General features: G+C 54.3%; 1 protein-coding gene across 2 annotated transcripts in view; it reads left to right on the top strand.

Annotated features, from left to right (window-relative positions):
* The window catches only part of ELL (elongation factor for RNA polymerase II), a 47,451-nt gene that overhangs the window by 4,533 nt on the left and 16,154 nt on the right, over window positions 1-26,764 (top strand). The gene's annotated exons all lie outside the window — the stretch shown is intronic.

Genomic DNA, 26,764 nt, shown 5'->3' with positions numbered 1-26,764 from the left:
CACAGTGACGGAGGGGCCGCTCCACCTCACCAGCATGTCTGTGCTGTGCCCCACTTACCCAGTCAGCCCTACAGTGGAGCAGTGTCCAGTTTTCAGGTGAGGCCAGCAAGCACTTTTCAGGACCTCCAAGCAGGGAGGTGGCTCAGGAGCTAGGCATCGTGGCCTTAGAGGGCTGTGGCTCTGCTAGGCAGGGTGGAGCATGCTGAAGTGGGCATCAGGAGTGTGGCAGCCGTGTGCCTGTGGCTCGCTAGGGCATGGGTTTCCTGTGTGTGTGTGTTGTAAGGTAGGTGCTGGATGGTTCTGAGGCTGTCTCTCTCCAAGGACTACAACAAAAAGCTGCAGTCTTCAGGGGCTGATGAGTGTGGGTGCTGGGGACCAAGCTTCTCCCGGGCTCCTGTGACCCTTGACTATGCTTCCGGCTGGTTGGCTGTGGCCACAGTGACTGTGTGTAAACAGCAGGCACTCAGAACCCACCCCTCTGTTGACTCATCAGCAGGCCAGAGTTCATCACCCAGCAAGCAGTTTTGACAGCACACCAGGATTGTGACATCCTGGCAGCCTTGAGGGAAGAACTACCCTGCTCACTCTGCAAGCCCCTAGGCCCATGCCAGACCCACAGAAGACCATGAGATGGGGCTAGCGGGCACACATTGGAGGCCGCTGCTGCTTGCCCTGCTGGTGCTCTGAGCCACTCAGGTGGATTTGCATCAGCTCTGCAGCCCCATGGGTCACTCAGAATGCCCCCAATTGACCTCCCACCAGTAGGTAGCTATGGCAGGTGGATATTTTGTCTTGTTTTCATTCCCTCTCTTCCTCTTAGACAGGTGTCATGTAGCACAGGCTGGCCCTCTCCTCTGCTTCCTGAAGTACTTGGATGACAGGTGTTTGCCGGCACACCCAGTTGTTATGTCACCATTCGATAAAAATTAAAAGCTGGTGTCCCCATAGGCCATGCTGAAGAGACTGTCCCACACTCAGTGTCACAGCACTGTGCTCTAATGACATCCTACTGGCAGGAGCCTCTCTGGCCAAGGGGAGATGTGGCTCCCCACTGAGTCACTAGGTCCAAGGCGCGGGGCGGGGGCTGGCACGGGAAACTTTGTGTCCCTTTTGCTGTGTGTACAGTTAGCACAGCGGTGAGGCCCGCTGAGGACAGTTGTGATTGTCCTTGCAGCCATCCCTTCTACACACTCAGGCAGTGATGTCTCTTTTTCCCTGGTCCTAGATAAAGGGTCTGTTGTCCTTGAAGCCGTAAAGCCTGTGTGTGGCCTGCCCCGTGCTGCTGCCCACGCTCTCCCGGCTGCTCTGTGGTGTTAGTATATACTTTGTGTGAATGGATGTTTCTGTGCTAGATGAGGACGTCAGGTCCCCTGGAACTGTAGTTCCAGATGTTTGTGAGCTACCGTGTGGGTGCTAGGAACTGAACCCAAGTCCTCTTCAGGAAACGCTGGTGCTCCTCAGCTGCTGAGGTACCTGTCCAGCCCCTCTGCAGCCCTAGCGGTGGCAGTGACCACTGGAGGCTCCAGCCTCTCAAGCGCCTCCCACACTGTACCCCACACGTCTCACTGTTCTTCCTATTTTTTTTTTTTATTTTTTCCTAATTAAAAAAAAAATTCATCTATGCATTCTGTGTACATGGATACTCTGTCTGCATGAACATCTGCACACCAGAAGATAGCATTAGACAGCTGTGAGCTGCCATGTGGGTTAGGTGCTGGGACTTGAACTCAGAACCTTCCAAAGAGCACGTGCAGTGCTCGTAATCACTGAGCCATTTCTCCAGGCCCATCTCCCTGCTCTTGATCAGGCACGTATCCTAGGTGCGGTACCTGACCCTGGGCATGCCTGCTCTGGGAACCCTGAGTAGCAGCAGCTGCTGTGCTCTCCTGGTGCGCACCGAGGCTCTGGTGAGAGAAAGCCCACGAAGGTAGAGGCCTGTGGTGTCCTGAAGCTGAGGCTCTCTCAGTGTTAGGAGTCGTCTGTGGCCCACAGGAGGTGTATACTGAGCAGGGAGAGCCCGCCTGGAGGTGGGGAGGCCCAGAGGAGGCCATGACAGAAGCTTCAGGCAGAAGCTCTGAGGTTTGACCTGGCACAGCAGCCCAGGAACAGGCAGGGGAGTGTGTGAGGCATTTGCGAGGTCCTGTCGGGTCTGAGGGAGCGGGTATCTCATTGGAGCCAGGCTGGCCCAGATCTCTCCCTCCTCCTGGCTCCATCTCTTCAGTGCCGGGATGACAGGTATGCGTTATGAAAACCTACTTTTCTTTCCTTTTTCCCTTTACCCTTCCCTCCCTCCTTTCCCCCTTCTGTTGCCTTCCCTTTTTTGTTCTTGTCTGTCTCTTCCCCACTTTCATTCCTCCTCTTTCTATGGAGATGGAACCACAGGACTTGGACTATGCTAGGGAGACGCTTACCATGGAGTAGGACTCCAGGCCACATGTGTGCAATTGTAATTTTTATTTGTGTGCGTGCGTGCATGCGTGCGTGCGTGCGTGCGTGCATGTGTATCATGGTTTATGTGTGTGTAGGTCAGAGAACAATTTGCAGGAGTTAGTTTTCTCTTTTCACCACTCGGGTCCTGGGGATTGAGCTCAGGGTGGCAGGTGCCAACACCCATGGAATCATCCGGTGAGCACTGTGTACGCAGTCTCTGTAATAGCCTGATTCTCAGGTGACTCACTGTCAGATGTCAGGGTCCTCAGATTGTGTTGGTGTTAACTGGCCCAGTGGCACCACAGATGCAGGTCCCTGAGGCCTAGTGTCCCTCCTAGCCATCTTCTACGTGGTGGACCAAGCTCACTGTGGGGTGCCACTCCTGTCATGTTCTTCCTCATTCGGCCCCAGCGGCTGTCCTACATGCTTAGGGTGTGGCAAAGCTATGTCCCCCTTAAAAGGCTAAAGGATTGTCACTGGTTCTGGATCCTCAAAGCAAGCCACTGTGCCACCCTGGAATCTTTTTTTTTTTTTGAGACAGGGTTTCTCTGTGTAGCCTTGGCTGTCCTGGGCTTGCTTTGTAGACCAGGCTAGCCTCTGCCTCTCTGAGTGCTGGGGTTATAGGTGTGCACCACCAAGCCAAGGATGGCCTCCTGTGCCCATGCTGTGGATCACTCAGGTGGTAGAATGATGGGCCTGCTTGGGTGCCTGTGTGGCTCTCTGGGCAGGCTGCAGGTCATAAGAAAGGAACCGTGTGGTTTTTCCTCAGGGTACCCCATCACCACCAGCCTCTCTACCTCCTGATCATCTTCTGGTTTTTGTTTATGTGTTTTGAGACAGGGTCTACATAGCCCTGGCTATCCTGTAACTTACTATGTAGACCAGGCTGGCCTTTAACTCATTGAGGACGCCCTGCCTTTGCCTCCGTAATGCGGAACATGCGTGTGCTCCTGTCACCCCAGTGCTGGAATGACAGGTATGCCACTGTGATGACTGTCCCTGCAATTTTTCCTTTATTTATTTATTTTTGAGACAAGAGTCTTGCTTTATATCTTGGCTGTCCTGGAACTCGCTCTTTAGCCCAGGCTGGTATCGAATTTACAGAGATTCACCTGCCTCTACCTCATGAGTGCTAGGATTATAGGCGTGCGCTACCACGCCCAGCTAGATTTGTGTGTGTGTGTGTGTGTGTGCGCGCGCGCACGTGCACAGTGTGTGGAGTCAGAGGGTTAACACTGGAGACTCTTCCTTCCACATCCACGTGGCTCTCAGGAGCAGGCTCAGTTGTAAGGCTTGGAGGGAAGCGTCTTGACCCCTGGGTGGTGGCTCGGCTGGTGGCTCGTGCCTGATGGAGTGTCACTGGGAGGGCTGGGTGAGAGGAAGGGCTGGCAGGCTGAGTAAGGGGTGACCACTGTCTAGTGATGGGAACACTTGCAGGCCAGGACCCTCAGGATACAGGAGGGGGAGGCCTGGGGAGAGCTGTAGTGACTCTTAGCCACGGAGTGGAGAGGAGGCCCTCATAGCTCTCCAGCCTCCCAGCAGCAGGGCTCTGCCCCCCTATTGGCATAGGCCCTGGCAGTGTCAAGCCAGCCTCCCTGCATGTCCCTTGCTTGAATGCAGAGTCCTCTGCTCGCCCCTGGACTGCAGGTTGGCAGTGGCTTCAGGCTGAGTGCTGGCCTTTCCTGGCACCGGGAAGCAGAAAGGTGGCCTGTAGGGAAGTGAGATTGCTTCCTGGCTGAGCAGCCCCAGGGCCCCAAGCCAGGAGCTGCCTTCTTGGGGTGTTGAACAGGGGGGGAAGCCTTGTCCCCCAGGCCTCCCTGCCTCCTGTGCTTGGGCCTTGTTCTTTCTCCTTACCTCTGCTCCTAGGCTGCTCTCACGTTGCTGGCTGGAGGTGAGTGGGGGGAAGATTTCTGGGTTCCTGTTCGTGGGCTATTGGGGGAAGCCCCAGTCTCTAGCAGGGCTATGTATGTACTCACACACGTGTACATGTGTGACATGACTGCCCTGTCCTACAAATACTAGGTCAGGTGCCTCAGTGCAGGGGAAGCTGATCTGTGGTCCTAGAGAGTCTTTACCTGCCTTCCTAGTGGAGTGCTGACCTTCAGGCCCAGGTAACTCCCTTTGCCACAACTGGTTGAACTGGTTTTGGGGTCTCTCTTTCTCTCTCCTCTCTTTCTCTTTCTCTCACAAGCTTGTTTTTTTGCGGCATGACTCTATGTAGTGTTGGTTGTCCTGGAACTTTTTTGTTTGTTTTTGTTTTGATTTCTGAGACAGGGTTTCTCTGTGTAGCCTTGGCTGTCCTGGACTCACTTTGTAGACCAGGCTGGCCTCGAACTCACAGAGATCCACTTGCCTCTGCCTCCTGAGTGCTGGGATTAAAGCCACCACGTCTGGCTGCCCTGGAACTTCCTACATAGATCAAGCTAGCCTCAAACTTACAGAGATCCACCTGCTTCTGCCTTCTGGGTACTGAGATTAAAGGTGTGCACCACCACACCTGTCTCCCACAAGTTTATATCATGAGTTTGTATGATTAGGGAACACACATGCCATGGCATACGTATGCAAGTCAAAGCACAGGTTCGTGAGTTGGTTCTCCTTCCATCTTTGTGTGGGCTCCAGGGACTGAACACAGGTCACGAGGCCTGCACATCAGGTGTCACTGTCCACTGGCCAACTCTGTGGCCCACAGTGCTGGGTTACAGCTGTGCCACCAACGCTTGGCTCTTTCCTTCTTGTTCTTAAACAGTGGTTTTTCAAGGAAATTACACTTCCTGCTGTGGACCTCGTGGTCTTCCCACATCCGGGTGTGACTTCAGGTCCTGGCAAGGCTCTGAGATGAGGACATGCCTGCGTCAGTCCTGAGGCTAGATGGTGAGCAGGGGCCTTGGGAGAGGGCTCCAGGCGGCTCCTGTCCGCAGCTTCTAAAGACCCTGCTGGTCCAGGCTGGGTCCCTCTGTGGATTGCCTTCTTTGCTAAGGTCTCTCTTTGAGCCTCTTCTGTCTGTCGTAGCTGTGTAGTGTCCTGTGTTGCCCCTGGCTCAATAGATGGAGAGGACACTGTCCCTGTGGTTTTTGCTCTAAACCAAGCCAATTAAGTCATGGCCCAAGGGGGTCAGGCCAGACCACCCTGTCTTTGTAGATATAGCTTTAGCATGGTATATTATGTATGAGCCTGCTGTTAAGCTGGAAGTGTTGGCCCTGCCTCCATAGGGAACCCCTGCAAGCTGTGGTCTCTCTGTGGAAGCCCCTCTCTCTACCAGCTGTGGTCTCAGGGGTGTATGTTTGTAGCTCTCCTGGGCCTTAGCCCTGATGTGCCCCGTGTGACTGCCCCTCTCAGAGGCTGGAGAAAGTCCCTTGTGTAGCTCTAGTGTTGTCATGTCAGCAGTTGGTGCTGGGAGGGCAGCACATGGTCCACACACATGGGCAACATTGGGCTTTCCCAAGGTGGTTATTGGGATGCTCCCACCCCCAGACACTTCACAGACACAGAGAATGGTGACAAGCCTATGCTGCTTGCAAAGGGAACTAGGGGACACCTGGGTCCTAGTAAGCTCCGTGTGACTTTTGCTGTTGAAAAGCAGATGCATCTCTGGCGGAGGACCCTGGTCTGCTGGAGCGAGGGAGCTCAGCCTCTCTCTCGACGCTGCGGCCCCTCCTCTCTCCCCACTCTAGCCTAGTGGCTGGGTGAGGCTGGTGCACAGGGCAGGGTTAGCAGTCTGCAGGGGTCCTACAGCCTGGGGCAGCTGGTATACACGGATATCTGTGAGAACTGAACTCTAGAAGCCCCCTGGTGGGTCTAGCCAAGCTTTCTGCTGTCCTGTATGTCCTCATGCCTTCCAGGCGGCCACCGTTCAGAGTGGTGTAAGTGGTGGAGAGCTCCCTGGGAGCTGTCTGAGGGCCGGGCAGGCACACTTAGAAGAGTATCTTCCTTTCCCATGGCCCTATTTTTGGAGTTGGCATGAGGCACCTGCTTCATGTTCCAGGGAAATGTGCTTGGCTCAGGGGACATCCGAGATGGAGAGGAGACAGCAGGGGCTGTGCCAGCCTGCCCCAGGGTTTCAGCTTCCTTAGAGGAGGGCAGGGACCCCTGGTCAAGACCCCCTCCCCCGATGGCAAGACTTTCCTGTTGGTGGCTGTCCACTGGTAGGAAGCCGGCTGTGCTGAGCAGGCTGCAGGGGCAGGCGCAGACCCTCCCTGCTGTCCCCTCCTGCTTTCTCCCTTTGTCACACTGCTTCCCCCAGGGAAGATGCCCTGTTTTCTCTCAGCAAGGAAGATCAGGGCTCTGTCCGCACAGAGCAGGGGTCTCCAGAGCCTGGTGTGGCCCTGCAGCGAGGTGTCTGCAGGGTCTTTACAGCATGCTGGGGGGCTGTCCCCCGGGACCAGCGGCTCCCACCTCTTCTCTCCCCTCCCACCCCCATTTTTGTGTGAGTACACTGAAAGCCCTACAGCTGGGGGCCTGGCATGCACCAGTAGAAGCTGCTTACCCCTGTGGCATCTGTGCCCCAGGTCTTGCAGGTAGGATAGCTAGGGCCAGGGCCAGGCCTGAGGTCCCCATGCTGGAGTCAGCACGTGTGGACCTTGGATGTCCGCAAACCTGAGGGTGGATTGGTTGCTGAGGGCCTGTGCGCAGCAGGCTGCAGCAGGAGGTGGACGTTTGTGGCTCTCTTGGGCCTTAGCCCTCATCTGCCCTGTGGGACTGCCTCTCTGCTGTGCTAGACAGCTGACCAGCGACAACCGCGTGCCTTTGCTTTGAAGCCCTGGTCCCTGGCCTCCTTGAGGCAGGTGGATAGCCTGGCCAAAGCAAGGAAACAGGTCAGAGAGGGGTGTGTAGCTGGCGAGGCCACACTGACTAGACAGAGGAGGCGTGGCCACATGTGGCTCAGCAGCCCCACCCTCCAGGGGAGGTGCTTCTAGTCACTTCAGTCTGCTGCTCTCAGGACAGCTCTGGCCCTTAGGTTAGCCATTTGTGATAAAGCAGGAGGCCAAAGTGATGTGGTGTGTGCTGCTAAAGATGACAAGGGTGTCACAGTGCCCTTGGGAACTGCCCACAGGCCAGCCTCACTGGCCTCTGGGTGAGCAGCTGACCACAGGGAAAGCTACAATAGGAGAGTGCAGTGTGTGGCTCATGGGCCAGGTCAGGACTGACCTGGGCCTGCTCGCTTGTGACACACACCTGACACTGATGGGAAGTGCACAGTGCTTAAAGTGGAAGAAAAGACTGGAAGGTAGAGATGTCAGCACACTCTGGGCCTGGGAGAGCCAGTAGTGCTAGCCTCTGCTTCATGGTTTTATTACTTAAAAAAAGAAAAAAAGAAGAAAAAAGTTGAACAGATGGTTCACGCCTTTAATCCTGGCAGAGATAGAGGCAGTCCGTGTGCTTAAGCTAGCCTGGTCTACATAATGAGTTCCAGGCCAGGCAGGGCTGCACAGTGAGCTGCTGTCCATATACATGGATGTCTATGTATATAGATCTTTATATGTGTGTGGGGGAAGGGGCCCATGCCTTAGCATGTGTGTGGAGCAAAGGCCTTCTCACACCTGGTCTCCACTTCCACCTTGTGTGAGGGCTGGAGGTTGAACTTAGGTTCTGGCTTGTGTAGCAAGCCCTTTACACACTGAGCTGTCTCCTGGACCTCTTTAGGTAGTTTTTGAGACAAGGTCTCACTTTGTAGCCCAGGCTGTGCTGGGATCCTGTGTGTGGTCAATGGAGTGGGCAGCGGGTTCCGCTTGCCACCATGGATCTGACCATCTAGTGTCCCCTCTCCTCTGGGTACACCCCAGGGCTTTCTCTTCTGCACCTCCTGACTCCTCCAGGGCCAGATGCTGAGTGGTATCCACCCTGCTCTAGTCTCTGTCTCCAGGTGGCTGCTGTGCACTCCTCCTCTGCACTCAGCACTCAACGCTGGCTGCATGTGTAGCTTCCTGCTGGGTGTCTGCTGTCGCTGCTCGTGCTCCCAGCTCAGGTGCCCCCCAGGTGCCCCGCCACCTTGCTTCTTGCTTCTTGCCAGTTGGGGGCATGGCTGCTGTTCTGAAGAGCTGGTTCTGCCTGCCCATGCTGGACAAATGTGTCTGCCTGCTCTTGAGCTTTGGGCCTTGGTGTGCAGGTTGTCAGGGCATGGAGATCTGGCAGGGGACAGGTGGAGCTGTGACTGTCTCACCTGAGCTCTGCGAGCCTCCCGGATGTGCTAAAGGCTTCAGTGTGTGTCTGCTGCTTTTTGTGATTTGATGTGGGAGCTGAGTAGCTTCTCTGCTGACCTTGTCCAACCTTGCTGGATGATTTCATGGTCATGGAGACAGTTTTGGGAAAGGTCAGCCCACCCTCCTTTTCTTTGTTGGGGCGTGGCTCATGGAGACTTCAAGTTTGCCCAGCACTTTTCCTCCTGGCCTTTGTCTCTTTGGTCACACTGTGACCTTGGCTGGAGAGAGAACAGGGTGGACACATGGGATTTTGTTGTTGTTTTTTTGAGACAGGGTCTCCCACATAGCCTTAGCTGAACTTAAATTCACTGTGTAGTTCAGCAGGCTGGCCTTGAACTCACAGAGATCCATCTGCTTCTGTCTTCCCAAGTGCTGTACACATGGAATTCTGAGGCTGCAAGAGGCAAGCCTGTCACCAGGGTCCCATGCCAGGTTGTGAGTTCTCTTTCTGACTTGGTCCATCTGCAGAGCTAGCCTTGCTCCCTTAATCAAATCAGGTCTTGTTTGAGGATTTTTCCCCCTAGGGACAGAGTTTCTCTGTGTAGCCTTGGCTGTCCTGGACTCGCTTTGTAGACCAGGCTGCTTCAAACTCACATTGATCTGTCTGCCTCTGCCTCCTGAGTGCTAGGATTAAAGGCATGCGCCACCATACTCAGCTCTTGTTTGAGGATTTTAAAGGAACGTTCAGAAAAACAAGGCAGGCCGGGCGTGGTGGCGCACGCCTTTAATCCCAGCACTCGGGAGGCAGAGGCAGGCGGATTGCTGTGAGTTCGAGGCCAGCCTGGTCTACAAAGTGAGTCCAGGACAGTCAAGGCTACACAGAGAAACCTTGTCTCAAAAACAAAAACAAAAACAAAAACAAAAACAGAAAAACAAGGCAGGAACTAAAGGAAACCAAGACACACACACACACTCACTCACCCTCTCTCTGTCTCTGTCTCTCTCTCTCTGTAACACACACACACTACCCCCTCTCTCTGTGTGTGTCTGTGTGTGCATGCATTTGTTGTGTGGTGTTTTATGTGTGGCCCATGTTGAACCAGAACACCCTAACCTCAGCCTCCAACAACAGCAGCATAGAGTGTATTGGTAGAGGCGTCTTACTCACTTACCTGAATAGCACCCAACCCCATCAGTGTTTGCGTGGCGCTGTAATGGTCCATGCACAGGACAGGCCTGTCACAGGCAAAACACCTGCCACTTTGGCCTTGTTTAGGGGGCACAGTAGCTGGCATGGTGGGGAACCCTTGCAGCAGGTAGCACTGGAGCTGGCAGCAGGTGACATGGTGGCGGCAGGTGACATGGTGGCAGCAGGCCGTCTTTAGGAGAGAAGCAGGACTGGCCTGCACCTCTTAGTGACCTATTTCCTCCACCTGGCTCTGCTTTCTAAGCACCCCAAGAACAGAACCCAAACCCAGCACCCCTGGTTAGGCCCTCACATGTGGACCTGTGGGGACAGTTCATACTCAAACAGTGTGATCCAGGCCTGTGTATGGGGACAGTTCACACTCAGCGATCCAGGCCTGGACTCACAGTTACCGTCCTCACAGTTGGAATGGTTTCAACATGGTTTAAAAGTCCGAGTCTCTGTGAAATCAGAAACCATTTACAGGCCTGACAGCCATACCTGTTGCCCCGGAGGGCCACCCTCACCTCTGGAGTGAGTATGGCCTGTATGAGACCTTATCTCAGAAAACAAGTCACGCACTCCCAGCACAGAGCAAAACTCAGGCTCCAAAATGAGGGGCAGGCATGGCTACAAAACCCTGAACCAAGTAAGGCACAGGAAGCCAGAGGCATGTCTAGGATGGCTTCTGGGGCTCACAGTGGCACCACCTGGGCTCTGAAGTCTTGGGCAGCCACATGGCCTGTGGCAGGTGCAACCTGCCCTACTCTGTGTCCGCAGCGTTCCTGCAGCACGTCTGTGTTGCTTTGCTTTCTGTTGCTGTGATAAAACACTGCCAACGCTGCCTGGGGAGGAGAGCCTTAACTCCACCTTGGTTGTAGTTCATTATCCAGGGGAGGCAGCGCAGGACCTTACGGCAGCCTCTGACACAGAGGCCATGGGGCAGTGCTGCTTACCCGCTGCTGCCCTGCTGAGCCTGCTTTCTTACACAGCTCAGGACCACCTGCTGGCACCACCCATGGCAATCTCTAATCAAGAAAATGCCCTGCCCACAGACTCGATTGCAGGCCAGTCTGATGGAGGTGATTCCTCATAGGATGCTCCCTTTCCCCAGCACAGCATCCTGTGTTCCTGCTATTCTGGCATCCCCATGTCTCCATTCTAACTGATGCCTCACCTTTCTGGCTCTGTGCCCCTGGCTCCTCCATGTGGCCTGGACACACATTACCTGACTTAAACGCTTTTCTTCTGGAACCTTGGTCCAAGTCTTGATGACCCTGCATGACTGTGAGGCCATTGTGGGCTCTGCTGCCATCTCCCAAGTGTTGTCAAGGGCCCATGAACTGCAGTAACCTCTGCCTGTTGAGCCTCGGCGACCATCCTTGTAGGCAGTCTCTTCAGGTTCTCAAAGGCATGTTTCCCAAAGGGATTCTCACTCTCCCCGCTGTGTCTCTGGGGGTGGGGGTGGGGGGCGGGGGCCGGGGGCTGGCCTGCAGGGCACCTTCCTTTTGTTGGAGCCGAGCCCATGCCAGATTTCCATGCCGAGCAGTTGCAGCCCCTCTGTGCACACTGTCCTGTGCCATTCTCGGCTCTCTCCTTGTAGTCTGGCTAACAGCAGTGAGTGGTGGCCATTGCAGAGCCCATTGCTTGGGTGCTCGGTGTGGCTGTTTTCTGAGAGAGGGTTTCAGTGTACGCTCTAGCTAGCATTGAGTTCGCTTAGTACATAGACCAGGCTGGCCTCAAACACAGAGACCCTCTGCCTCTGCCTGGAGTGCCAGGGTTAGAGGCTGCGCTGCCATACCCGGCTTACTCTGTTGGTTTCAGGTGCACCATCCCTGAAGGCCTGGCACTGATCCACTGTCAGAGCGCAGCATGAATGCGCCACACAGAGCCTTGTGTGCTCAGGAGCTACTCACTCCTGCTGGCACTCTGCTCCACACGCCCTCCCAGCAGCCCCGCTCCTGCTGACAGTCCTACAGGAGTTACCGTCACTGTGGTGGGAAACCTGCACAAGAACAGAACAGTGCTTGTTTTGTTTCTTGATTATTGTGTTTTGGTGTAGGGTGGCAGGAGCTGCCTGCAGTTCGTCACACTCTGACAACAGATAGAAAACAGCTCAGGCTACAAGTGCGGCCAGGATATAGAAAAGTCTGGCTCCAGTTTCCCCCTTCCCTAGGCAGTGCCCACCCCTCCAGTGGTGCCGCTTTTAAACACAACCCCCCAGTAGGGACAGGGGGTTCAAATTCTGAGCCCATGGGGGCTCATCATGTCCAGGCGTTCGAGCTCTTGTGTGCTTCACTTCTGTGAGATCTGAAAAATGTAGAGCCCTGAAGCCACTGGTCCAGTAGCTGTGCAGAGTTCCTTTACCTTGAAGACATCCTGTCCTGTGTCGCTCACTCAGTCCCCACCTGCTGGGACAGCTAATTGCTTTTGAAACAGGCTCAGGAAGCCTGGTCCTGAAGTCTGTTCTGTGGAAGACGCCTTGCGTTCCCATCCCTACCTCCTCCTCAGTGCTGGGTGACAGCTGTGCATCTCCACCTCTGGTTGCCCCTTCTGTTTTGTTTTGATGTTTATTTAATTTGATGTGTGTGTGTGTGCGCGCGCGCCTGAATCTGTGTTTGCACCATATGCCTGCTCCCTTAAAGCTCAGAAGAGGAACTGGAGTCACAGATGATTGTGAGCACCATGTGGGTGCTGGGAGTGGAACCTGGGTCCTCCTCAAGAGCAGTTGTGTTCCTAGCCAGTGCACTACCTCTCTAACTCCTACTTTTGGTATTTTTGAGAAGGGGTCTTGCTTTGCAGCCTAGAGTGGCCTGCCCCCTCCCTGTGCTGGGGATGCCCAGTCTGTGTCACTAGGGCCGGTCGACAGGGCCTGTTGTATTATAATTAGTTCTTCATCTGTCCCAGGACTCCCCCCAAGCCCACGAACCCTTGTGGTTTGGAAAACCACAGACATCTTGTTTTTCTCCTTTTTTCTTTTCTTTGTTTGTTTGTTTTCCCTGTGTAGCCTTTACTGTCCTGGGCTCCTTTCCTTTGTAGACCAGGCCGTCCTTGAACTCACAGCGATCCACCTGCCTCCGCCTCGCTGAGTGCTGGGATTACAGGTGTGTGCCACCATGCCCGGCTTGTTTTTCTATTTTTTGACACACGCCTTTAATCTCAGCACTTAGCATGTGTGAGGCCCACATGGTCTGCATAGCGACTTCTGGGCCAATCGTCATTGCACAGTGAGCCGCTGTCTCAGAACAGAGAAGGATCCTTTTGGAATGGTGGCTCCATCTGGAAGAGCGCCATCTTGTTGCTGGGTTCTGGCCCCCATCTATACACACACACACACACACACACACACACACACACATACTCACACACACTCACACACACTCACATACACACACATACACACTCACACACTCACACACACACACACTCACACACACACACATCTGGAATTACAGATGCACATCTCTGCATCCATGTTTTCATCTGTTTTTCCAGGATCTAACTGAGGGAGTCAGGCCTGTGCAGTGAGTGCTTTACCCACCGAGCCATCTCTTTGGCCTGGGGTGGCTAGCGCAGGCATCTAATGCTGCTATACAGAGAGGCCTTGCCTTGAGCTCCTGGATCCCCTGCCTCTGCCTCCTGAGGTGGGGATCTTAAGTGTGTGCCAGCATGCTTGCTGAGACCATCGGTGCTGTGCTGTGCCGCTGTGTGCAGACACCTGCACTCCCCTGAGGATAGGAGTGAACTTTTGGGACCTCAAGGTAGCATCTGCCATTTGTCTTATTGAGATGTCACTTGTGGCAGTGGATTGCCACATTTACATGGTGGTGCTGAGGGCTCCCTGCTATCACATCGCCACTGGCACGGGGCAGTGTCAGTAGCTTTGGCCGTTATCTCACCATGACGTCTCACCATCACGGGCAGAGAGGTTTGGTGTCACAGGCTCCAGTGAGAGTCCATCTCCTGCCTGCCTGCGCCCTCATGGCCAGGGGCACAGAGTGTTCAGCAGAGCTGCTTCCTGCCCTTGACCTGAAGACAGGAAGACAGGAGGGAGGAAGTGTGCCTGGCTGCTTCCGGCCTGGTCCCTACAGGTTCCATTGCAGGGTGTTTCTGCCTCCCCAAATTGCCTGAGCCCCAGTTCCCTGGACTGTGGAGCACACAGAGTATCAATGGGTTCTCCCTTGAAGGTCCTGCCACATCTGGGTATCTGCCTGTGGGACAGGTGCCAGGCTCTTGGGAACCTGGATCTCATGTTCCCACAAGGCCTTGCCCTCCCTGGCTGGCACTGTGTGTCAGGATCTTCCTCACAGCCAGAATGGCCAAGAAGTGTCCAGTTAGAGGCAGCTGATAACCTGGAGCTTGATGCAGTAAGCTGCTCTCCACTGTCTCGGTGCTGAGGGACTCCTGAGGTGAGCGCAGTGTGGGCTCAGGCCAGGATTGAACCCACCTCCCTTTCCAGAGACCCCAAAGTGACTCTGTGTGGGTACCAGAGGCCAGCCATTCTCCAGGTGTGTCTGTGCACAGATTGCCTCTGTATGTGCGTGCATATGCACCCATGTGTAGAGTGTGGTGAGTGGGAGGCCTGGCCATGGGTGCTCTGATGCAGTTCTGTGCCTGAAGTGGTCTCTAAAACACTCTGGGGACAGGGAGGGCTGTTCTCTGAGAACCAGCCAGCAGGTCACAGGGCTGTGTCCTCCCTGACCCAGCGGGGCCTGGTGACTAGGAGTCAGGGGACACCTGGGCTTATGTGTGGTCATTTGTGTGCCTCCGCTCAGCCCATGCCAGGCTGGTAGCTCAGGATCAGGACTATTAAGGTGAGCTCTGGCACTTGTGCCCACAGTGCCTGCTGTCCATGGGATACCTTGGCAAGGCTGCCAGCAAGCCAGGCCTCAGAGCTGTGTGTGTGAGCCCCACAGAGGGCAGTATGCTTACCTGGGGGCTGCAAGGCCAGGCTGGCCACTGTCCACGCATTGGGCTGTGATGGTAGATGCCCTAGCTAGATTTCCTTCTGGGGACTCGTGAAAGCTGTTGGAGGAGGCTGGCTCCTGAGAGCTCAGGTTGGGATGCTTGAGCCACAGACTCTTTGGCATGCAGGCTGACAAGCAAGCATTCCCCCACTCTTCTTGGTAATCTCCTGACCTGATAGAGCTGTTGAGAAACTTCTGGAAAGCAACTGTCCTCTGTGAGGTCAGTCCCACCGCAGAGAGCTGTGCCCAGGAGCAGCCCAGCTGCCTTTCCCTGGGACCTTGTCACCTTGAATGAAGATCAGCCCATTCTGACTGAAGACAGTGTAAACGGCTGCAGAGAGCTGAGGCGTCCAGCCTGCTGTCCTCCTTGCCACCCCATGGCTGGCCACCACAGACAGCTTTGCAAGTGCTGGTGACACAGGGACATGTGCCACAGCTCTACCTCATACCCTGTCTTGTTTGGGTTGGGCCTGCTTGGCCTAGCTGGCCAGCTGTGTGCCCTGAGCATCTCTGCTGGCTCTGAGCAAACTCTGGCTCCTGCCATCAGGCTTTCCCATGGGCCCTGAGCTCAGCGATTGGGCTTCTGTGCTTGGGGCAGGGGCCAGGCTACTCTTGACCTCCTGACGCTGCTGTCACAGCCAACTGAGTAGCTGGGGGGTTCTAGTATCTTCCAGTGTTGTGTGTTGTATGTAGCTTCTGTGCTGGGCATTGGTCATCTTCCTGAAGAAATGCCAGTCAGCAGCCCAGAGATGAGGGTGTCACCCCAGATAGCATACGTAGGAGCGTGCAGCCAGGGACACTCTCCTCACTGCTTGTGAGGCTCTGCTGGCCACAGTATGGGAGCAGTGGACACAAGGGCCTTGCAAGGGAACGTGGCAGCAGTAGCTGGCGTTGAGCCTGTCACATAGCAGGTCCATGAATCTATGAGCTCAGTGGAGGTTGCAGCTGCCCTGCTGCCACCTGCACAGGTGGCTAGAGCAACCTGAGTGCATGGGACCGCCCCAAGCTGCAGGATAGGGGCAGCAAGCACCACACCGCACACTCTCCTTAGGAGGGAGCCGAAAGCAGTGCGTGACTGGCATTCTGAGCCTCCTCAGGCCAAGGTTCTAAGGAAGGAGCAGGTGGCTCATGTGCAGTGGTTATGACTTTCTTTGACGTGGGAACTCAGGCTGAGGGAGTGCTGTGTCTGAGGTGTGGAAAGCCCTGGCCAGTAAGGCGGGCACAGTCTGTGTCTGTAGGTGGTCTCTTTGCACTTTGATGTGAGGAAGGGTGGGAGCTGAAGGTTTGAAGCAAAGTAGAGCCCTCGGTTGAGCCAGGGTCCCCGGCTCTTTGGAGGTTGGTCTGGGATGTGTACAAGGAGGTGCTCTGGGGAGGTGAAGGGCTGTGGCTGAGTGTGCGGGCCTGCTGGACGATGTGCAGTTTAGCAGAGCTCTGGAGTCGCATGCAGGTCATGAGTGGAGCTCAGTTGCAACATTCGGGTGAGGTCAGATGGCGTGGTGGCCAGGCTGGGGCTCTCAGGGACAGCGGAACTTGTTGTCCTATGAGCTGAGTCTCCACGTCCTTGACTAGCCCATGTTCTCTCTGCTTGTCCTGTGGTTGATATTGGGGGTGGTCCTTTCAAGTTAAGGGGTACAAAGTGCCTTGATTGTGCCTGATTTGGCTGTGGTTTCCTCAGCGAGGATGGCGCAGGAGTGGCAGGCCCCGGGTGAGGGAGGCCATTGCCTGTTCTGTGTGCCTAGCAGGGTCTTTAGAGCTAAATCCTGGGCAGCGTCCTGGGAATGACTGCAGTGGGGCGGGCAGGACATGTGGCTGCTGAGAAAGCTGCTCCCAAGGTGGGGACAGCCACTGCAGGGGGCTTCGTGGATGGTGATCTAGGAGATTGTTATAAAACCTGGCTTCTCAGCAGGATGTGGTGGTGCATGCAGGCAGATCTCTGTGAGTTCAAGGCCAGCCTGTGAATTCCAGAACAGCCAGAACTATACAAGTGAGACCATGTCTCGAAAAATAAAAGCAAAGTACTAATAAAGCATAGCTTTTCAGCTGGGTGTGGTGGTGCATGCCTGTAATCCCAGCACTCTGGGAGGCAGAGGCAGGTAGATTGCTGTGAGTTTGAGGCCAGTCTGGTCTACAATGCCAAGGCTACACAGAAAAAACAAAAAACAAAAAAACAAAAACTGTCTCCAAAAAACCAAACAAACATAGCATTTCAAAAAATAGGTTTGGTTTGTTTGTTGTTTTTTAAAGAATTGCTGGGGATGGTGTCACATGTCTGTCATCTCAGGGAGATGGAGGCAGGTGAGCAGGAGTTTGAGGTCAGTCTGGGCTGCGTGAGACCCTTCTTTAAAAATGAAACAGGGTCATTCAGAGCAGGAGCTGACCACATGGGATAAATGTGCTCAGAGTCAAGGACAGGTCCTGGGCTTACCTGAACAGTGCATGCAGCATTTAAGCCTTTGGCATGCACCTTCCTTAGCACCCAGAAACTGACAGTAAAGGGTGTGTGTGTGTGTGTGTGTGTGTGTGTGTGTGTGTGTGTGTGTGTAAAGATGACTGGAGGTGGTGGGGCACATTGTCATTTTAGCAGGTGGAAGCTGATGCAGGAGGATCAAGGGTTTGGGCCAGCCATAGTTAGGTAGCACAACTTTTTTTTTTTTTTAAGATTTTTTTATGTATTATTTATACTCTATTCTGCCTGTATGTGTGCCTGCATGCCAGAATAGGGCATCAGATCTTGTAGATGGTAGTGAGCCACCATATGGTTGCTGGGAATCAAACTTAAGTCCTTTGGAAAAACAGACAGTGCTCTTAATCTCTGAGTCATCTCCCCAGCCCGATAGCAAAAGTCTTTGATTTTAAAAACCAAAAAGGAAGGGTTGGTCATGAGATCCAGTGCCCTCTTCTGGTACTCAGGCATATACACAGGCAGAACATTGTATCTTTAAAAAAGAAAGAAAGAAAGAAAGAAAAAGCAGGGACTAGAGAGATAGCTTGGCAGTTAAGGGCACTGGCTGCTCTTCCAGAGGTCCTGAGTTCAATTTCCAGCAACCACATGGTGGCTCATGACCATCTATACTGGGAACTGATGTTCCTTTCGGGCATGCAGATGTACATAGAAATAGTACACACACACACACACACACACGAAAAGGAAAAGGTGTTGGTACACACCTGTCTTCTTGGCACTTCAGATACAGAGGCAGGAGGATTGCTGAACACGGGGCTGTCCTGGTGCAGGCTGTGAGTTCTGGGTTAGCAAGACCTTCCAGAGCTGTGAGAGGATGGCAGCGCCCTGGCTCCATCCAGCACCACATAGCCAGGGCGCGGGGCAGCAGGGGGTAGTCCCAGCTCATTTTCAGACACACAGTAAACTTGAGGTCAGCCAGGGACCTGAGAGACCTGCTCACAAGAAAAAGAAAATTGGGCTGGAGACATGGCTCAGCAGTTCTAGGTGCTCTTTCAGAGGACCTGAGTTCAATTCCCTGCACCTACATGGCAGCTCACAACTGTCTGTAACCCCAGTTCCAGGGGATCTGATTCTCTTACACAGACAATCAAACAAGCATAACATCAATGCACGTGAAATAAAAATAAAGAAATTAAACAAAAACAAACAAACAAATAAAACCCCTAGTGTTCCTGTAAGAGGTAGGCAAGAAGCCAGTGTAGCCACCTGTGGCAGTCACAAGGGAAAGGTACTGGGTGGGGCTGTCCCTGCTACAGCCCAGTGACACTGACCCAGGACAGAACAGGTTTGGTGTTTGCAGCTTCCAGGTCAGAGGCTTTTGTTGCACAGCCACAGATCCCACACTCTGACCTCATGGACACGACTTCAGAAGGATGCTCACATTCACAGGGAGAAAATGAATTTGAGGGGACTTGACATAAGGGCTGGGCTCTGGGTGGGCCGAGCATGGCCACAGCGCCAGCCCTGACTTCCAGGGCTGAGCAGGGTGCTGCTCTCTGCTGGGTCCAGCCTTAAGAGTCCTCCATTTCAGTGTCACTTTGGGAGCTCTCTGGGTCCCTCCTTGAGTCGGCCGTGCCTGCTGTCCTATCTGACCGGCTCAGGTGAGCAGGATAACCCCTCGAGAGCCACAGCTCTGGGCCTGGTTCTCAAGCCCATGGAGGCGCCTTTCCAAGCAGGGTCCATGGTCTTGGCGACCACACTTACCCTGCCAGGAAGCTGTGGAGGATTCCTGGACAGCATTTCCCAACAGGCTGGGCTTTACTGGAAAGGGACGGCTGCCAGGAGGTCGCTGGCCGGGCCTCAGGCTCTGAGCCCCCCTTCTCCTGCAAGGCTCTGAGAAGGCCGGCTGTGGCTGGCAGCTGGAGTGCTGGAAGAAGGGGCCCTGGTCAGTGTCAGGAGTGGAAGGAGGCGCGCAGTGCTCAGCAAGGCTGTCTGTGACAGGAAAGGGCGCAGCACACGTGGCACCCTCACCCAGCCGTCTCCAGCTCTAGAGTGACCCACGCATTCCACGTCTGCTGCTCTAGTGTCTCAGCCACAGCTCTGCCCTTCCAGACGTGGGCCCCTCCCACAGCACACTGCCTAGCTGGAGCTGTGGTCTCCGTGGCCACCACACTGAATTGGAGTCCATAGGCCTCAAGCACGTGGCAACATTCATTTTATTTATTGTTTTGGTTTTTTGAGACAAGGTTTCTCTGTGTAGTCTTGGCTGTCCTGGACTCACTCTGTAGACCAGGCTGAACTCGAACTCTTAGTGATCTGCCTGCCTCTGCCTCCTGAGTGCTGGGACTAAAGGTGTGCACCACCACGCCTGGCCTATTTTTATCATTTTTATGGTTTGTTTATGCTGGGCAATGGTGATGCATACCTTTAATCCCAGCACTCAGGAGGCAGAGGCAGGCGGATCTCTGTGAGTTCAAGGCCAACCTGGTCTACAGAGTCCAGGACAGCCAGGGCTACACAGAGAAACCCTGTCTCTCAAAAAAGCAAAACCAAAAAAGCAAAACAAAACAAAACAAAAAGAAAAACAGGGTGGGGATGAGGATTTATTTTTGCATGTGGATGTCTGCTGCTTGTGTTAGGACCTGTGGAGGCCGGAAGGGCTCACAGTCCCGGGAGCCCCTCTGCCAGTGCTGAGACCCAAACTCACACCCTCCTAAGAGCAATGCTCTCAGACCCCGTAGGACGGTGTGCACGGGTGTGTCTGCACCATGTGCGTGTCTGCCTTGGGCTGAGGCCAGAAATGGTGTTTGCTGCTCTGGAACTGGAGTCACAGATAGCAGTGAGCCACCATGTGGGTGCTGGCATTGAACCCTGGCCCTCCGCAGGGGCAGCCGTGCTCTTACCCACTGCGCCAGCCCTCCAGCCCCCTCTTGTTTGTGTTTGAGGCAGTTTTATATAGGCCAAGCTGGCCTGTAACTCACTAAATAGGCAAGGCTAGCCTCATCTCCTGCCTCCACCTCCCAAATGCTGGGCTTACAGGCACGCACCAGCATACTTAGTCTGTGGGTTCTAGGGATGGAAGTCAGGTCCCCATTCGTGCTGGCTGAGCCCAGCCCCTCATCCCCCTCCCCCTTTTTCTTCTCTCCTGGGGTCCACACTCAGTTTGCGATGCCAACCACCAAGAAGCCTAGGCACTGTTAACACTGTCCTTTAGTGGTCCTGGAACTCTGTAGACCAGGTTGGCCCCGAATTCAAGAGAAAGTCTGCCTGCCGCTGTCTCCTCTGTACTGGGATGAAAGGTGTAGGCCACCACTGCCCAGCATAAACAAATCATTAAAAAAAAAAAAAGTTGGCCAGGCAGTGGTGGTGCACGCCTTTAATCTCTCTTACCTAGGGTTGGGGCTTGGAAGGGAGGTAAAGGCATCTAAGAATCCTAAATAAAGTATGTTTGTGAAAGATCTAAGTGTGTTCAGCATCGACCAGAGTGCAGGTGACGGGAAGCTCTCTGCATGGAGAGACATGCGAGGGCAGTGCAGCTGAGTTCTGTGGGCACTGCGTGATGGCGGAAACATGGGGCTACAGAGTCTGGGGGCAGGTGGTACCTGAGGGTACAGGAGATGGGGCGAAGGCAGGGGTGTGGAACTCAGCTTCCTTTTGGCCCAGGGGCCAATGCCTGGCACTGGTCCCACCTTCAATGATGAACCATGTTCCTCCCTAAGGTTGCTTTTGGTCATGGTTTCAACACAGCAGTGGAAATCCTGGGCAATACAGAAACTAGCAGCAGGATAATGGGTTTTGTGGAGACCTGGCCATGTTCTGAGAGGAGTATGCAAGGACTCTGAGACTTTGAGTGAGAAAAGCACTGGTATTGAGAGCTCAGTGAGCCCTGTAGGAGTGTGGAATACACTAAGAGCATTGAGAGCAGTGCAGACAATGGAGGCCTGGCTTGTGACGTTTCAGAGGGAAGCAAAGACTCTCTCGGGCCTTCTGTGTGAACAAGCTGTGTCTAACCAGCTGGAGCTGAGAACTGGCTGTGGTTGACAGGAGGTAAGACCTGAGCTTTGCTGGTCAGCTGAGGCTGAACCATGCACTGTGTTAAGAAGAGATGATTATTTTTATTTATTTTGGTTTTTCGAGACAGGATTTCTCTGTGTAGCCTTGGCTGTCCTGGACTCTTTGTAGACCAGGCTGGCCTCGAACTCACAGTCATCTGACTGCCTCTGCCTCCCAAGTGCTGGGATTAAAGACGTGAGCTACCATACTCGGCTATTTTAAAGAGACTGAAATTTTAAAGACTGTGGGACTTTAAAATTTTGGAATATTTATATTGTAATGTTGAGATTAACATGTGATCTTGGAGAAGAACAAGAAAGAAAAGGTTGTGACTTAGCAGTGATGTGTTTGTGTGTCAAGCCGACAAGTGATCAATTGTGCTGCATAGTTTTATGTCAACTTGACACAAGCTAGGGTCATCTAAGAGGAAGGAATGCCTCCATGACACTGGGCTGTAAGCAAGGCTGTAAAGCATTTTCTGAATTAGTGATGGATAGGGCTGGTGGCCCTGGGTTCACCCAGGCTGAGCAAGCCAGTAAGCAGCATCCCTCCATGGCCTCTGCATCAGCTGCAGCCTCCAGGTTCCTGCTGTGCTTGAGTGAACAGTTAAGTGTAGGACAGCAAGGCACCCTGCTGGCACCTGCCCTGAGATTCAGGGCTAAATCTCCATCTAGCTGCTGCCTTTGGGGTCCCACAGTGTGTGCTGCCACCTCCATAGCAAGACAAGGTCCTGTGGACCAAGTGACAGCAGGTATGACCCTGGTGATCTCAGCAATTCCTAGACTGGCACCTGGGTGCATGTGGGAGGCCACTGCTGGCCTGAAGTGTCCTGGTGGGTGCTGGAGGGCAGCACATGTGACTAGGGGGTCAAACCACCCTCCCCGATCCCATCAGATTAACAAGCCTGACTGTGTTTTCTGGGCCAGCAACAGCAAAGTCACAGTCTTTGAGGACAGGCCTCACTCCTGAAGCTTGATGAAACCAAAGACACAGCTGTGAGACACAGTAATGGCAGGGCTACAGCACCTGGCTGACAGCAGCAACAGGACCCACACTTGGCTGAGAGCCAGCTGGCTTCAGTCCTGTGGGGGCAGAGACATGAGTGTCGTGGTCACTGGGCCTGAATGCTCTCAGCACTGACCCACGCCTGGGACAGAGTAGTGTATCAGGAATAGACAAGGTCCCCCAGAAGGCTGGCTCCAACACACACACACACACACACACACACACACACACACACACACAGGAATCCCCTCTCCGTCTCAGGAGAGCAGCTTGAGTGAGGCAACAGGGAGTGTTTATGCAAGCCCTAAGGCAGCGACAGTTTACATGACTGATTTCTCTGTGAGCACTGCAGGCCTCAGTGGGGAAGGCACTCATACGCAGAGGGGAAGCTTGACCACCTTGGAAACTTTACAGGGTGACAGGCAGGGGACCCTGCCACAGCGTAATGCCAATCTCAGTTGTCAGTAGCAAATGCAACAGGCAGTCCTCCTAGGTCTCCTCCAAACCTCTCCTGCTCTCCTTTAGGCTAGCTGCTCTGTGTCTTTTTAAATTATTTATTAGGTACAGTGCTCTGGCTGCATGTACACCTGCAGGCCAGAAGAGGGCTCCAGATCTCATTCTAGATGGTTGTGAGCCACCATGTGGTTGCTGGGAATTGAACTCAGGGCCTCTGGAGGAGCAGTCAGTGTTCTTAACCTCTGAGCCATCTCTCCAGCCCCAGGCTCTCTTTTTTTATACCCCTCAGGGTCCTCAGAATTCAACTAACTCCAGCTTGCACAAGGCAATTACCAGCTGTGGACAAACTAAAACCTCACATTTGGGATTAAAACAAAACATATTTACATAGCTGAGTTTTTAAAGACATCAAAACTTCTATTAAAGCCCTGCCACTACTCATAAGAACAAACCTGGAGCCAGGTGGTGGTAGTGCACACCTTTAATCCCCGCACTCAGGAGGCAGAGGCAGGTGGATGTCTGTGAGTCCAAGTCCAGCCTGGTCTGCAAAGTGAGTCCAGGACAGCCAAGGCTACACAGAAACCCTGTCTCAAACAAACAAAACAAACCAGGTGTCACCTGCCACTCTAACCCTGTGGTGTCACAGTGGCACTCACTCAGGTGCGGGGTCCCAGGAGTCAGTCCATTTTGGGAGGGGCTGCTCTCTGGGCGTCCTCTACCTACCTACCCCAAGACGGAAGTCCCTCCCTCTTCTCCACTCACCTCCCAGGTTTGGTGGCCATGTTATCAACTGGACCTCTTGCCTGTCAAGTGTGACCAGCTTTCTTTCACTCACTCCAAGACCACATTGGAAGCAGCTCCATTACCTTATAGAACTCTGCCCAGCTCTTCTCAGTGAGGGGAGCTAAGAGAAGCCACCACCCAAAGACCCACGTCACTCTTTGGCTGGGGACCTGGATGCAATGTGGACATCTTTTGAGTGTAGCAGAGGCCTGCAAGTGTCTCTGTGCCCTGCCCCCTTTCACCTCACTAGGACATGTTGGGAACCAGAGCTGGGAGAACTGTCCTTTCTATATAGTTGCCAGTGGGAGGCACAGTGGGCCCTGACATGGTGCCTTTGCATCTGCTCCCTTACCCTGTTTGAGTGCCATGCTGCTTGGGTGAGTGACTCTGTGGATGTGCACCTGTGTGCAGGTGGCTGTGGACAGCTGTGATGGGTCTCCTCTGTTTGTGAGCAGAGGAGCCCTGGGACCCCCTGGGACCCAGTGCTTGCAGTGCTGCTGTGATCACTTGTAAAGGTCTCAGAGCATAGCGTGCAGACATGTTACTAGGAGTCCTGTGCTGAGCGATGTGTTAGTGGAGGGCAGGTGCCAGCCACCACAGTTAACAGTACTTGGCCTTGGGTGGCAAGTCCACGTTACTTCTTGTTTTGGTTTGGTACCACATACCTGCCTGAGCTGCCACCACACAGTGCAGAGCCCCCAAGCCCTGCCAATCACAGGCCTGAGCTCCTGTCACCAACTGGCACCACTGCACCCTGCCCTGATTGGGGTATAGGACTAGTGCTGGAGCTCTGTTCTTTCTGACTGGAACCAGCCCAGGGGCAAGGCTTCTACAGGCTCCAGATAGTAGCCCTTTCTATGCCTGGCTGAGAGGGTGGGGCTTTGTTCCAGTAAGTTTTTAGATGTGCCAGGTAGGTGTGTGTGTGTTTTGGACCCTGATTACAACAGAGCCTCGGGATCAGAGTGTCCGGTGGTCAGTGTGGCAGGAGCAGGCGATTTAGAACACAGGACACCTTTGCAGAAACTTAGCTCCTTGGGCCTCTCAAGGCCTTTGAGTCTGTGCTGTGAGAAGAGGTTGGATCTGAGGCACCTGCTGTCCTTCACGTGGCCGCGTGGCCTGGCTGCACTGACAGGTGACAGCCACAGCCAGCTAGGTCTCTCTACCAGACCACCTGCTGACTAATGGCTGGCACCAACAGGGTCACCTGTTTGCTCCATACTGGCTCACCCAATGGGCCTCCAGCTGTCAGGCTCATGGGCCAAAGCCATGGTGAACAGCTGTGGTCCTCCGATTGTTGTGGGACACTGAGACCTCTTGGTCTATCTTTTGTTAATCTGCTTTCACTCTGTGAGGCCACTGTGACCTTGTGACAGGTGTGGACATGGCACTCTGCCCAGAGGCACTCTGCCCTGTGTGGCTCGGGGCCCAAGTCTGGGGGGAAGTGGAGGGGGCAGAAGCCTGCAGACAGCAGGATCTCTGAGAAGGTGGCCTGGCTTGTTGGGCACAGGAGCAGACCTGATGGCAGCCAGGTCACTTGGGGTCAAGCCATAAGGTCATTCTCAGAGCTGGCCTGCTGGGCTGCCTGCCCCCCTAGACTCCATGCACGTCGTGGAGGATGTGACCTTTCCTGCCTTGTCGCTGGCACTCAGAAGTCTTGCTGCACAGTGAGTCCTGTGCTCTGCTTCTGCACTAGCTTCTGGGGAGCTTGACCCAGGGGTGGCCATGGGCCAGGCCGTGCACCTGCTGTTCCTCCCCTTGAGCACCGTCTAGGCCTCCAGCCCAGTGACACAGTGTCACTGATGTTTCAGCCAGCAGGGATACCTGACCTGTCTCTTGCACTGAGTGGCTCTTGTGTCTCTCAAAGAGTTCCTTTAACCTGTCTGTCCATTTATGGTACGAATCGGCCCCAGCGGCAGAGTCCGCACATGTGTACAGGTCCTGAAGAGAGACTAGAAGGTAACAAGGGACACTTTCCCATCTGTTCAAGGATCTGCTAATCCACAGGGACGTGTGTGGAAGGCAGTGCACACTGCCACAGAGCTGACTCCCGTGGGAGCGCCTGGCCAGTGAGGGAGGGGTTCTATGTTCTGAATATCAGTCAGGGTCTCATGTAGCCCAGGCTAGCCTTAAAGTTCTTATGTAGCCAAGGATGACCCGAGGCTCTGTCTCCTTCTCCTACGTGTGGGGATTCACATAGGCCACCTGTGGGCTCAGGCCACATCCAGGTCACATTCTGCTTCTGGGAGTCTCCACCAGTTGCTGACCCTTTAAACTCAGAAAGTGTGAGCTTTGGCTATAAATTTTCCTGGTCTCCCTGGTATGACATCCCAAGGTGTTGGGTGGGGCTGGGGTTGGCTCAGTGACACGTGTGCACCTGGTGTGCCCAGCGTCACACAGGGCTGACCAGTCCTACCACCCTATCCTGCGTGTGCATGTGTGGGTGTCATCTGTGTGTGTTGGGGGGCTGCCTGCTCACATTGCGCTGGATACTCTGTCAGTTTGTCCTCTCAGCCTCTGCCATCCCAAACTTGCCCTGTGTCTTACGGTGTCCCGGCGAGGACCTGTTTCTGTAACTGAGGACTTGACCAGGTTCTGTGCTGCTAATTGGGCCACCGGGTGGAAGGCCACCCTGCAGGGAGCCTTACTGTGTCTTTGCACAGTGACGCTCATGCATACTGCCTCCTGTATATGGTCCCTGTGTGAAACAAGATGGATGCTGGGTTTTCCAGAACATGGCTGGGCCGCTGGCCTGATCCTGAGGGGCTGACCTGTGGAACAAGCCTGCTGAAATGTGACCTGTGGAGACATGGTCTGTGGAGAGCAGGGGGGGGGGGGTTCTGAAGACAAAGGCGGGGGCAGGTGCTCTCTGCCTCCACCCTCAGTGCCAAGTGTGGGCCATTTTGTAGGGCCACAGGTTGCCTTAAATGTCCGCCTGTCCTCTGGCTGGCTGCTCCTGCCATGCCAGCTGGTGACAGTGGTTTTGGCTCCGGCCCAGTGTGCAGCACACACCACAAGAACTCCACCTGCTCTGATTGGGAGGCCCTGGCCCTGCAGCTAGCTGCACAGCGCAGGAGCAGGAGCTGCAGACAGAAGGTGGCCTGGCCCCTTGGGCACAGGAGCAGACTTGGGGCTAGGTGTGGGCAGGCTGTCCTGGGCTGAAGCCCTCCACACAGGGCTCCTTCAGAGGCTGTCCCACAGACATGGTGACCCAGCTCCAGCTAAACCAAAGGGTGCCCACCCCCAGCAGCAGTAGCATGTGTGATGTGCACCTCAGCTGGGCTCACACTCTGCTGGATCCTGCATCTGGCAGAGCATTCTTGGCTGGGGACAAGCCCCATGT

This window comes from Acomys minous (assembly GCF_964271855.1).
Source record: "Acomys minous genome assembly, chromosome: 15".
NCBI classification, from domain to species: Eukaryota; Metazoa; Chordata; class Mammalia; order Rodentia; family Muridae; genus Acomys; species Acomys minous.
This window is presented reverse-complemented; position numbering and strand designations above follow the sequence as displayed.